The following is a 9,835-nucleotide window of genomic DNA, read 5'->3' on the forward strand; positions in this document are numbered from 1 at the left end:
GTGATGGAAAAGGAGGATATGAGGAATGTCAGATCAGCTATTTTACTATTGAATGATGGAGCAGGCTTGATGGGCCAAATAGCTTACTCCTGTTCCTATGTCTTATGTTCATATGGTCTTAGTAGTTAGGTGAATAATAGATTACCCATCCCATGCTGCAACATTCCTGTCCTTGGGATCTTAGTGGACACCAATGGCATGGGGAAGAAGGTGGGTGTGTGGATATGCGACAGTATGTTTTGGATTTCCACATTGGGGAAACCATGCTGCTATTGTGTGACCATGTGTCCATTAGCCTTGTCAAAACCCCAAGGGTAGGCAGTCATGTACGATTATGTCACTCACCACTTGTAAAGATGATGTTTAACAAGGTGTACCATAGAGTCCTGTGATCCAGTGAAAAACATCCCAGCCTCTCCTTAAACCCTCCATTCCTGGAACATCCCGGTAAATCTCTTCTGAACCCTCCCCAGTTTAATGATATCAACAGGATCGACCAAAACTGGCAGCACACTCAATCCCCCAAATTTAAGAATTCCAGGATATCGTTCGCCGTTTGCGGGTTCTTGAGGAATTAAGAATGAAACTACTGTCGGTTCTGTCTCATGAATGTTTATCATTATAGGAATCATTTCTGGATTACACTGTTGTCATACATGGACAATCCAAGATGGCTGTAAGAGAACAGCTCCACCTTAAATTAACACAGTCTTCAACTGGATCTAAAAAAGAATTGGACATTTGAACAAATATGTCAATAAGATTATATTCACAGTCTGGTATAATGTTTTAGTTGAATGAGTTTTCAATCTTCCTTTCGAGTAAATAGTGTTTTTTTACCTCTCTGGCTCCAATTCAATTCACAGTCAAAACTTGGCCCTTCAGGTCTGCTTGTTCTGACCCACAAACTCAATGTTTTTAAGCGATTTCTTCCCGCTGTCTGTGAGTTTTGAGTTGCTCTTGTTCATTTTTGCCTGCTGTGAGAGGTAGATCATCCCTTAAACAAAAAAAAATCTGCTTTCCAGCAAACAACCTAACAGCCGAAGCCCACTCTCTGCTCCCTAACCATCCCCGATGCTATGTAAGAGCTTGCCCCCCCAGCTGAATTCTCATCCTGCTTCAAATTTAACATTGTAAATGCCGTGTGAATCTGGCAATTATCCTTTCAAGACCCTTTTTACTCGAGGATGGTAAAACTATGGAGCTCCGTATCACATTATTTATAGCTAGTTTTTAAAAAAAATTTATGCAGGTGTTGCTGGCAGGCCAAGCATTTGTTGCTCCACCTCAAATCGCCCTGTGAACGGAGAGGCTTGCTCGGCCGTTTTGGGGGGGCGGTTAAGAGTTGACCACGTTGCGGTGGGTCTGGAGTCACGTGTAGGCCAGACTGGGTAAGGATGGCAGATTTCCTTTCCTAGAAATGGAGTTAATAATGAACTTGAAAGACCCTATACAGACAACAAGCAAAACTAGTGTAATTTACAAAATGCCGTGCAAGGACTGTAACAAACACTACATTGGACAAACAGGCAGAAAATAGCCAGCAGGATACATGAACATCAACTAGCCACAAAACAACATCACCCTCTCTCACTAGTATCCTTATGTATAGATGAGGAAGGACACCACTTCGACTGGGACAACACATTCATCCTAGGACAAGCCAAACGGAGACACACACAAGAATTCTGAGAAACATGGCATTCCAACCAGAACTCTATCAACAAACACATTGACTTGGATTCCATTTACCACCCCATGAGAAAAAGGACAGGAAATGACATCAGCACAGGCGTGGGCCCTTCATCAGGAATGAGGAAGGGCTTGTTCCTGGTGGGGGTCTTGAGCCTGGGGTGCCGATTTTCCTGTTCCTCAGACGCTGCTTGTCCAGCTGTGCTTTTCCAGCACCACAAGAGGATTGATGAGGGCAGAGCAGTAGATGTGATCTATATGGACTTCAGCAAGGCGTTCGACAAGGTTCCCCATGGGAGACTGATTAGCAAGGTTAGATCTCACGGAATACAGGGAGAACTAGCCATTTGGATACAGAACTGGCTCAAAGGGAGAAGGCAGAGCGTGCTGGTGGAGGGTTGTTTTTCAGACTGGAGGCCTGTGACCAGTGGAGTGCCACAAGGATCGGTGCTGGGTCCTCTGCTTTTTGTCATTTACATAAATGATTTGGATGCGAGCATAAGAGGTACAGTTAGTAAGTTTGCAGATGACACCAAAATTGGAGGTGTATGGACAGTGAAGAGGGTTACCTCAGATTACAAGATCTGGACCAGATGGGCCAATAGGCTGAGAAGTGGCAGATGGAGTTTAATTCAGATAAATATGAAGTGCTGCATTTTGGGAAAGCAAATCTTAGCAGGACTTATACACTTAATGGTAAGGCGTTCGACAAGGGAGTGTTGCTGAACAAAGAGACCTTGGAGTGCAGGTTCATAGCTCCTTGAAAGTGGAGTCGCAGGTAGATAGGATAGTGAAGAAGACGTTTGGTATGCTTTCCTTTCTTGGTCAGAGTATTGAGTACAGGAGTTGGGAGGTCATGTTGTGGCTGTACAGGACATTGGCTAGGCCACTGTTGGAATATTGCATGCAATTTTGGTCTCCTTCCTATCGGAAAGATGTTACAGACAATAGACAATAGACAATAGGTGCAGGAGTAGGCCATTCTGCCCTTCGAGCCTGTATCACCCCCCCCAAAACGGCCGAGCAAGCCTCTCAGTTCACAAGGCTGATCATCCTTAATCAGTATCCTGTTCCTGCCTTATCTCCATAACCCTTGATTCCACTATCCTTGAAAGCTCTATCCAACTCTTTCTTAAATGAATCCAGAAACTGGGCCTCACTGCCCTCTGGGGCAGAGCATTCCACACAGCCACCACTCTCTGGGTGAAGAAGTTTCTCCTCATCTCTGTCCTAAATGGTCTACCCCGTATTTTTAAGCTGTGTCCTCTGGTTCGGCACTCACCCATCAGCGGAAACATGTTTCCTGCCTCCAGAGTGTCCAATCCTTTAATAATCTTATATATCTCAATCAGATCCCCTCTCAGTCTTCTAAACTCAAGGGTATACAAGCCCAGTTGCTCCAGTCTTTCAGTGTAAGGTAGTCCCGCCATTCCAGGAATTGACCTCGTGAACCTACGCTGCACTCCCTCAATAGCCAGAATGTCTTTCCTCAAATTTGGAGAGCAGAACTGCACACGATACTCCAGGTGTGGTCTCACCAGGGCCCTGTACAGGTGTTGTGAAACTTGAAAGTGTTCAGAAAAGATTTACAAGGATGTTGCCAGGGTTGGAGGATTTGAGCTATAAGGCTGGGGCTGTTATCCCTGGAGTGTCGGAGGCTGAGACGTGACCTTATCGAGGTTTACAAAATCATGAGGGGCATGGATAGGGTAAGTTTTTTCCCTGGGGTCAGGGAGTCTAGAACTAGAGGGCATGGGTTTAGGGTGAGAGGGGAAAGATATAAAAGAGACCTACGGGGCAACTTTGTCACACAGAGGGTGGTATGTGTATGGGATGAGCTGCCAGAGGAAGTGGTGGAGGTTGGTATAATTGCAACATTTAAGAGGCATTTGGATGGGTATATGAATAGGAAGGGTTTGGAGGGCTATGGGCTGGGTGCTGGCAGGTGGGACTAGATTGGGTTGGGATATCTGGTCGGCATGGACGGGTTGGACCGAAAGGTCGGTTTCCATGCTGTACATCTCTATGACTCTATGACAGCGCTAATCCAAAGAAACCCATACACGTAAATAGAAAGCAGGAATCATCAGCAGTGCTTCGTCCTGAGATGTTACCTTGTATAGTGGCAAAACGTCTGAAAATGAACCTTCCAGCTCAGTGAGCAAACCTAAATCTAGTAGTTACTAATTTAGAAAGGCTTCTACAATAACAGTTGCATGGCAGCTAACTTTATAAACCCAATCTTTAATTAATGCAATAATAGAACAGGATCTTGATCAGCTGGGCCAATGGCCACCACCCTCTGCATGAAAAGGTTGCCCCTCATGTCCCTCTTGAATCTTTCCCTTCTCACCTTAAACCTCTGCCTCTAGTTTTAAACCCCATCTATCCTGGGGAAAAACCTCGCCTATTCACCATGTACATGCCCCTTGGTATTTTCCAAACCTACACTCCAGATTTTAAAAAAAGTCCCAACTTATCCAGCTTTGCCTTATAACTCAAACCCTCCAGTCCTGAAAACATCCTTGTAAATCTTTCCTGCACCCTTTCCAATTTCACAATATCCTTCCTAAAGAAGGGAGACTGGAACTGAACGCAGGGCCAAGGGGGGGCAGATGGAGTTTAATTTAGATAAATGCAAGGTGTTGCATTTTGATAAGTCAAACCAGAGCAGGATCATACACTTAATGGTAGGACCTGGGGCAGTGTTGTCAAACAGAGAGACCTGGAAGTCTAGGTATGTAGTTCCTAGGTACATAGGTAGACAGGGTAGTGAAGAAGGCATTTGGCACGCTTCTCTTCATTGTTCAGAGTATTGGGTATATGAGTTGGGTTATCATGTACAACACATTGGTAAGGCTACTTTTGGAATACAGCATTCAGTTCCAATCTCCCTTCTTTAGGAAGTATATTATGAAATTGGAAAGGGTGCAGGAAAGGTTGTATAGGATGTTGGTGAGGTCTCTTCAGGAATACTGTGTCCTGTTCTTGTCACCCTGCAATAGGAAGGATATTAACTTGGAAAGGATTCAGAAGAGATTTACCAGGATGCTGCCAGAAATGGAACATTTCAGTTATAAGGAGAGGCTGGATGGGCTGGGACTTTTTTCACAGGAGCTCAGGGGTTCAAGGTTTATAAAATTATGAGGGTTACGATTAGGTGAATAGGATGGGGGATTTCAAGACTAGGGAGCATAGTTTTAGGGTGAGAGGAGAAAGATTTTAAAATGACATGGGGGCAATTTGTTTTACACAGAGAGTGGTTCATGTGTGGAATGAACTTCTGCAGGAAGTGATGGATGCGGGTATAATTATAATATTTAAAAGACATTTGGATAATTACATAAATAGGAAAGGTTTAGAGAAATGGTGCAGGAGGGAGAGTTTTGGATTCTTGGATAATTGGGGCTCTTTCTGGGGTAGGTGGGACCTCTACAAGCAGGATGGTCTTCATCTGAACAGAGGGGGACCAATATCCTGGGGGGGGGGGGAATTCGCTAAGGCTATTGGGGTGGGTTTAAACTAATCCAGCAGAGGGATGGGAACCAAAATTGTAGTTCGAGTATAGAAAAGGTTGAGAGTAGGGAGGTCTGAAATCAAGTTTCGGGGATGCAAAATGGCACTGGCAAGCAAGAAGTTAGTTTGAAGTGTGTCTACTTCAACACCAGGAGCATCTGGAATAAGGTGGGTGAACTTGCAGCATGGGTTGGTACCTGGGACTTTGATGTTGTGGCCATTTCAGAGACATGGATAGAGCAGGGACAGGAATGGTTGTTGCAGGTTCCAGGATTTAGATGTTTCAGTAAGAACAGAGAAGATGGTAACAGAGGGGGAGGTGTGGCATTGTTGGTTAAGGACAATATTACAGTTGCAGAAAGGATGTTTGGGGACTCGTCAACTGAGGTAGTATGGGCTGAGGTTAGAAACAGGAAATGAGAGGTCACCCTGTTGGGAGTTTTCTATAGGCCTCCGAATAGTTCCAGAGATGTAGAGGAAAGGATAGTAAAGATAATTCTCGATAGGAGTGAGAGAGACAGAGTAGTTGTCATGGGGGACTTCAACTTTCCAAATATTGACTGGGAACACTATAGTACGAGTACTATAGATGGGTCAGTTTTTGTCCGGTGTGTGCAGGAGGGCTGGCCAGGTATGAGACAGGCCAACAAGGGGCAAAGCCACATTATATTTGGTACTGGGTAATGAGCCCGGCCAGATGTTAGACTTGGAAGTAGGTGAGCACTTCGGTGATAGCGATCACAATTCTGTTATGTTTACTGTGGTGATAGAAAGGGATAGGTGTCTACCACTGGGCAAGAGTTACAGCTGGGGGAAAGGCAATTACGATGCGATTAGGCAAGATTTAGGAAGCATAGGATGGGGAAGGAAACTGCAGGGGATGGGCACAGTAGAAATGTGGAGCTTATTCAAGGAAAAGCTCCTGTATGTCCTAGATAAGTATGTAGTGGTCAGGCAGGGGGGAAGCTGTAGAGCGCGGGAGCTGTGGTTTATGAAGGAAGTGGAATCTCTGGCCAAGAGGAAGAAGAAGGCTTATGTTAGGATGAGATGTGAAAGCTCAGGTAGGGCGCTTGAGGGTTAGAAGGTAGCCAGGAAAGACCTAAAGAGAGAGCTCAGAAGAGCCAGGAGGAGACATGAGAAGTTGTTGGTGGATAGGATCAGGGTAAACCCTAAGGCTTTCTATAAGTATTTAAGGAATAAAAGAATGACGAGAGTAAGATTAGGGCCAATCGAGGATAGTAGTGGGAAGTTATGTGTGGAGTCAGAGGAGATAGGGGAAGCACTAAATGAATATTTTTCGACAGTATTCACTCTAGAAAACGACAATGTTGTAAGGAGAATACTGAGATACAGGCTACTAGATTAGGTGGAATTGAAGTTCACAAGGAAGAGGTATTAGAAATCCTGCAGAGTGTGGAAATAGATAAGTCCCCTGGGCCCGATGGGATTTATCTTAGTATCCTCTGGGAAGCCAGAGAGGAGATTGCCGAGCCTTTGACATTGATCTTTAAATCGTCATTGTCTATGGGAATAGTGCCAGAAGACTGGAGGATAGCAAATGTGGTTCCCCTGTTCAAGAAGGGGAGTAGAGACAACCCTGGTAATTATAGACCAGTGAGCCTTACTTCAGTTGTTGGTAAAGTGTTGGAAAACGTTATAAGAGATAGGGTTTATAATCATCTAGAAAAGAATAATTTGATTAGGGATAGTCAGCACGGTTTTGTGAAGGGTAGGTCATGCCTCACAAACCTTATTGAGTTCTTTGAGAAGGTGACCAAACAGATAGATGAGAGTAAACTGGTTGATGTGGTGTATATGGATTTCAGCAAGGCGCTCGATAAGGTTCCCCACAGTAGGCTATTGTACAAAATGCAGAGGAATGGGATTGTGGGAGATGTAGCAGTTTGGATCAGTAATTGGCTTGCTGAAGGAAGACAGAGGGTGGTGGCTGATGGGAAATGTTCATTCTGGAGTCCAGTTACCAGTGGTGTACCGCAAGGGTCAGTGTTGGATCCACTTTGTTCATCATTTTTATAAATGACCTGGATGAGGGCGTAGACGAGTGAGTTAGTAAATTTGCAGATGACACTAAGGTCAGTGGAGTTGTGGATAGTGACGAAGGATGTTGTAGGTTACAGAGAGACATAGATAAGCTGCAGAGCTGGGCTGAGAGGTGGCAAATGGAGTTTAATGCAGACAAGTGTGAGGTGATTCACTTTGGTCGGAGTAACCGGAATGCAAAGTACTGGGCTAATGATAAGATTCTTGGTAGTGTAGATGTGCAGAGAGATCTCGGTGTCCATGTACGCAGATCCTTGAAAGATACCACTGAGGTTGAAAACAGAAGTTGCTGAAAACTTCTGTTAAGAAGGCATACAGTGTTTTATCTTTTATTAATTGAGGGATCGTGTTCCGGAACCATGAGGTTATGCTACAGCTGTACAAAGCTCTGGTGCGGCTGCACTTGGAGTATTGTGTACAGTTCTGGTCACCGCATTATAAGAAGGATGTGGAAGCTTTGGAAAGGGTGCAGAGGAGATTTAATAGGATGTGGCCTGGTATAGAGGGAAGGTCTTACGAGGAAAGGCTGATGGACTTGAGGCTGTTTTCATTGGAGAGAAGAAGATTGAGAGGTGACTTAATAGAGACATATAAGATAATCAGAGGGTTAGATAGGGTGGACAGGGAGAGCCTTTTTCCAAGTATGGTGACGGTGAGCATGAGGGGGCATAGCTTTAAATTGAGGGGTGATACATATAGGACAGATCTCAGAGGTAGTTCCTTTACTCAGAGAGAGTAGAATGGGTATGGAATGCTTTGCCTGCAACGGTAGTAGATTCGCCAACTTTAAGTACATTTAAGTCGTCATTGAACAAACATATGGACATACATGTAGGTTAGATGGGCTTCAGATTGGTATGACAGGTCGGCGCAACACCGAGGGCCGAAGGGGGCCTGTTCTGAGCTGTAATGTTCTATGTTCTATAGATATGGGGCAGGAGCAGGCAGGTGGGATTAGTTTAGTTTGCAATTATGGTCAGCATGGACTGGTTGGACCGAAGGGTCTGTTTCTGTGCTGTATAACTCTATGACTCTATTGAATCAATGATTTAACTTTATTGCATGCAGCAGCCAAAATAAGATCCCTCAAGTGAGCAAGTTCAAGCTCACAACTCAGCTTGACTATTATCCAATTAATGGTGGAAGCTCGCCAGGATTTCAACCAACAGTGTTACCATTTCAGATTCAGTGACCCTTCCTCAGAACCGATGGGTCTACTACCACAAACACCACCACAATCTGTTCTGAGGAAGGGTCACTGAACCCAAAACATTAACTCTGATTTCTCTCCACAGATGCTGCCAGACCTGCTGAGCTTTTCCAGCAACTTCTGTTTTCATTTTGGATTTACAGCATCCGCAATTCATTCAATGTTTTTTTCAACCAACAGTGTCCATCTCTGGAAGTGTCCAGGGTTTGTTCCTTGTGCAGTGTTGTTCCCTAAAGTTCTGCTGCTGAATTGTTCTGCTGTTGGATGGCTGTTTTCTCCCTCATTAAGTCTGTGTGGGACGTTCTTGATGATTCTTTCATCCCTAACATTGATGACACTTCCGGAGACCTCAAGTCTGTAGCTTGCCTATTTTATCAGAAGAAGCTCCCTTGTTCTTTGTAACATTCGGGGTTAGCTGTCTGTTTAAGATACAGTTTTTCCTGCAATTAATGCCCTTAGCTTCAGGACACTGTTTTGGTGGACAGTCTAAATGGCCCATTTGTCATGAGGTTCCTGCCTATCATGCAGTTGTTAACCCCTGTCTCCCAGGAACCAGCCTGTTTATGGTGTTTCTTCCCAGAGATGGTTAATTCTCATGCTGCTGTTCATTTCTTTACAACAGCTGCTCATTGTCCCTTTCATCTCTGGAAACATTCGATCCCCAAAAGAACTGTTGCTGATTTTTTCAACTTTCTGAAGTTTACATTGGCACACTGTACTCTCCTGGATCAGAGCCAGAAACACTGTCACTGAACTGCAAGATACATTGCAGGGAAAGCTTGACAAACAAATGAAGGAATAAAGGAACAGAAGGATATAAATAGAGTGAGATAGAGGGAGGTGGATGGTGCTGCTTGCACACTGTAAATATTGGCATCCATCAATTGCACGGAACAAAGTAGACAAACAGGAGGCTGGGAGAACACAACAAGCCAGGCAGTATCAGGAGGTGGAGAAATCAACATTTCAAGTATTAACCCTTCGTCAGCACTGATCAACCTGCCTTACTGTTGCAAATACTCTCTCACAGACTTTCCTGAGCACAGTGGCTCTGTGGGTAGCAGGGAGTCATAGGCGAAAACGACAAATGCTAGAGATCACAGCGGGTCGGACAGCATCCATGGAGAGAGAGAGAGAGAGAGAGAGAGCAAGCTAATGGTTCAAGTCTAGTGACTCTTCATCAGAGGGGCGGCACAGTCGTTCAGTAGTTAGTACTGCTACCTCACAGTGCCAGGGACCCGGGTTTGATTTCCAGCCTTAGGCAACTGTCTGTGGAGTTTGCACATTCTCCCCGTGTCTGCGTGGGTTTCCTCCGGGTGCTCCGGTTTCCTCCCACAGTCCAAAGATGTGCAGGTC

The 9,835-nt window shown here is 44.8% G+C and overlaps 1 long non-coding RNA gene across 3 annotated transcripts in view; it reads right to left on the reverse strand.

Moving 5' to 3' along the window:
- Nucleotides 1-779: 779 nt before the first annotated feature.
- LOC122544326 overlaps nucleotides 780-9,835 on the reverse strand; it is a 36,684-nt gene continuing 27,628 nt past the window's right edge. The window contains exon 4 of one of the 3 annotated variants that reach the window (XR_006310319.1): nucleotides 780-977. This is a non-coding gene — a long non-coding RNA (uncharacterized LOC122544326). Of the gene's footprint in view, nucleotides 998-1,099; nucleotides 1,415-9,835 lie in introns of those variants that run through there. The other 2 variants (XR_006310320.1, XR_006310321.1) reach the window with 2 other exon arrangements.

The sequence above is a fragment of the Chiloscyllium plagiosum genome, chromosome 48 (genome assembly GCF_004010195.1).
Source record: "Chiloscyllium plagiosum isolate BGI_BamShark_2017 chromosome 48, ASM401019v2, whole genome shotgun sequence".
In the NCBI taxonomy this organism is placed as follows: Eukaryota; Metazoa; Chordata; class Chondrichthyes; order Orectolobiformes; family Hemiscylliidae; genus Chiloscyllium; species Chiloscyllium plagiosum.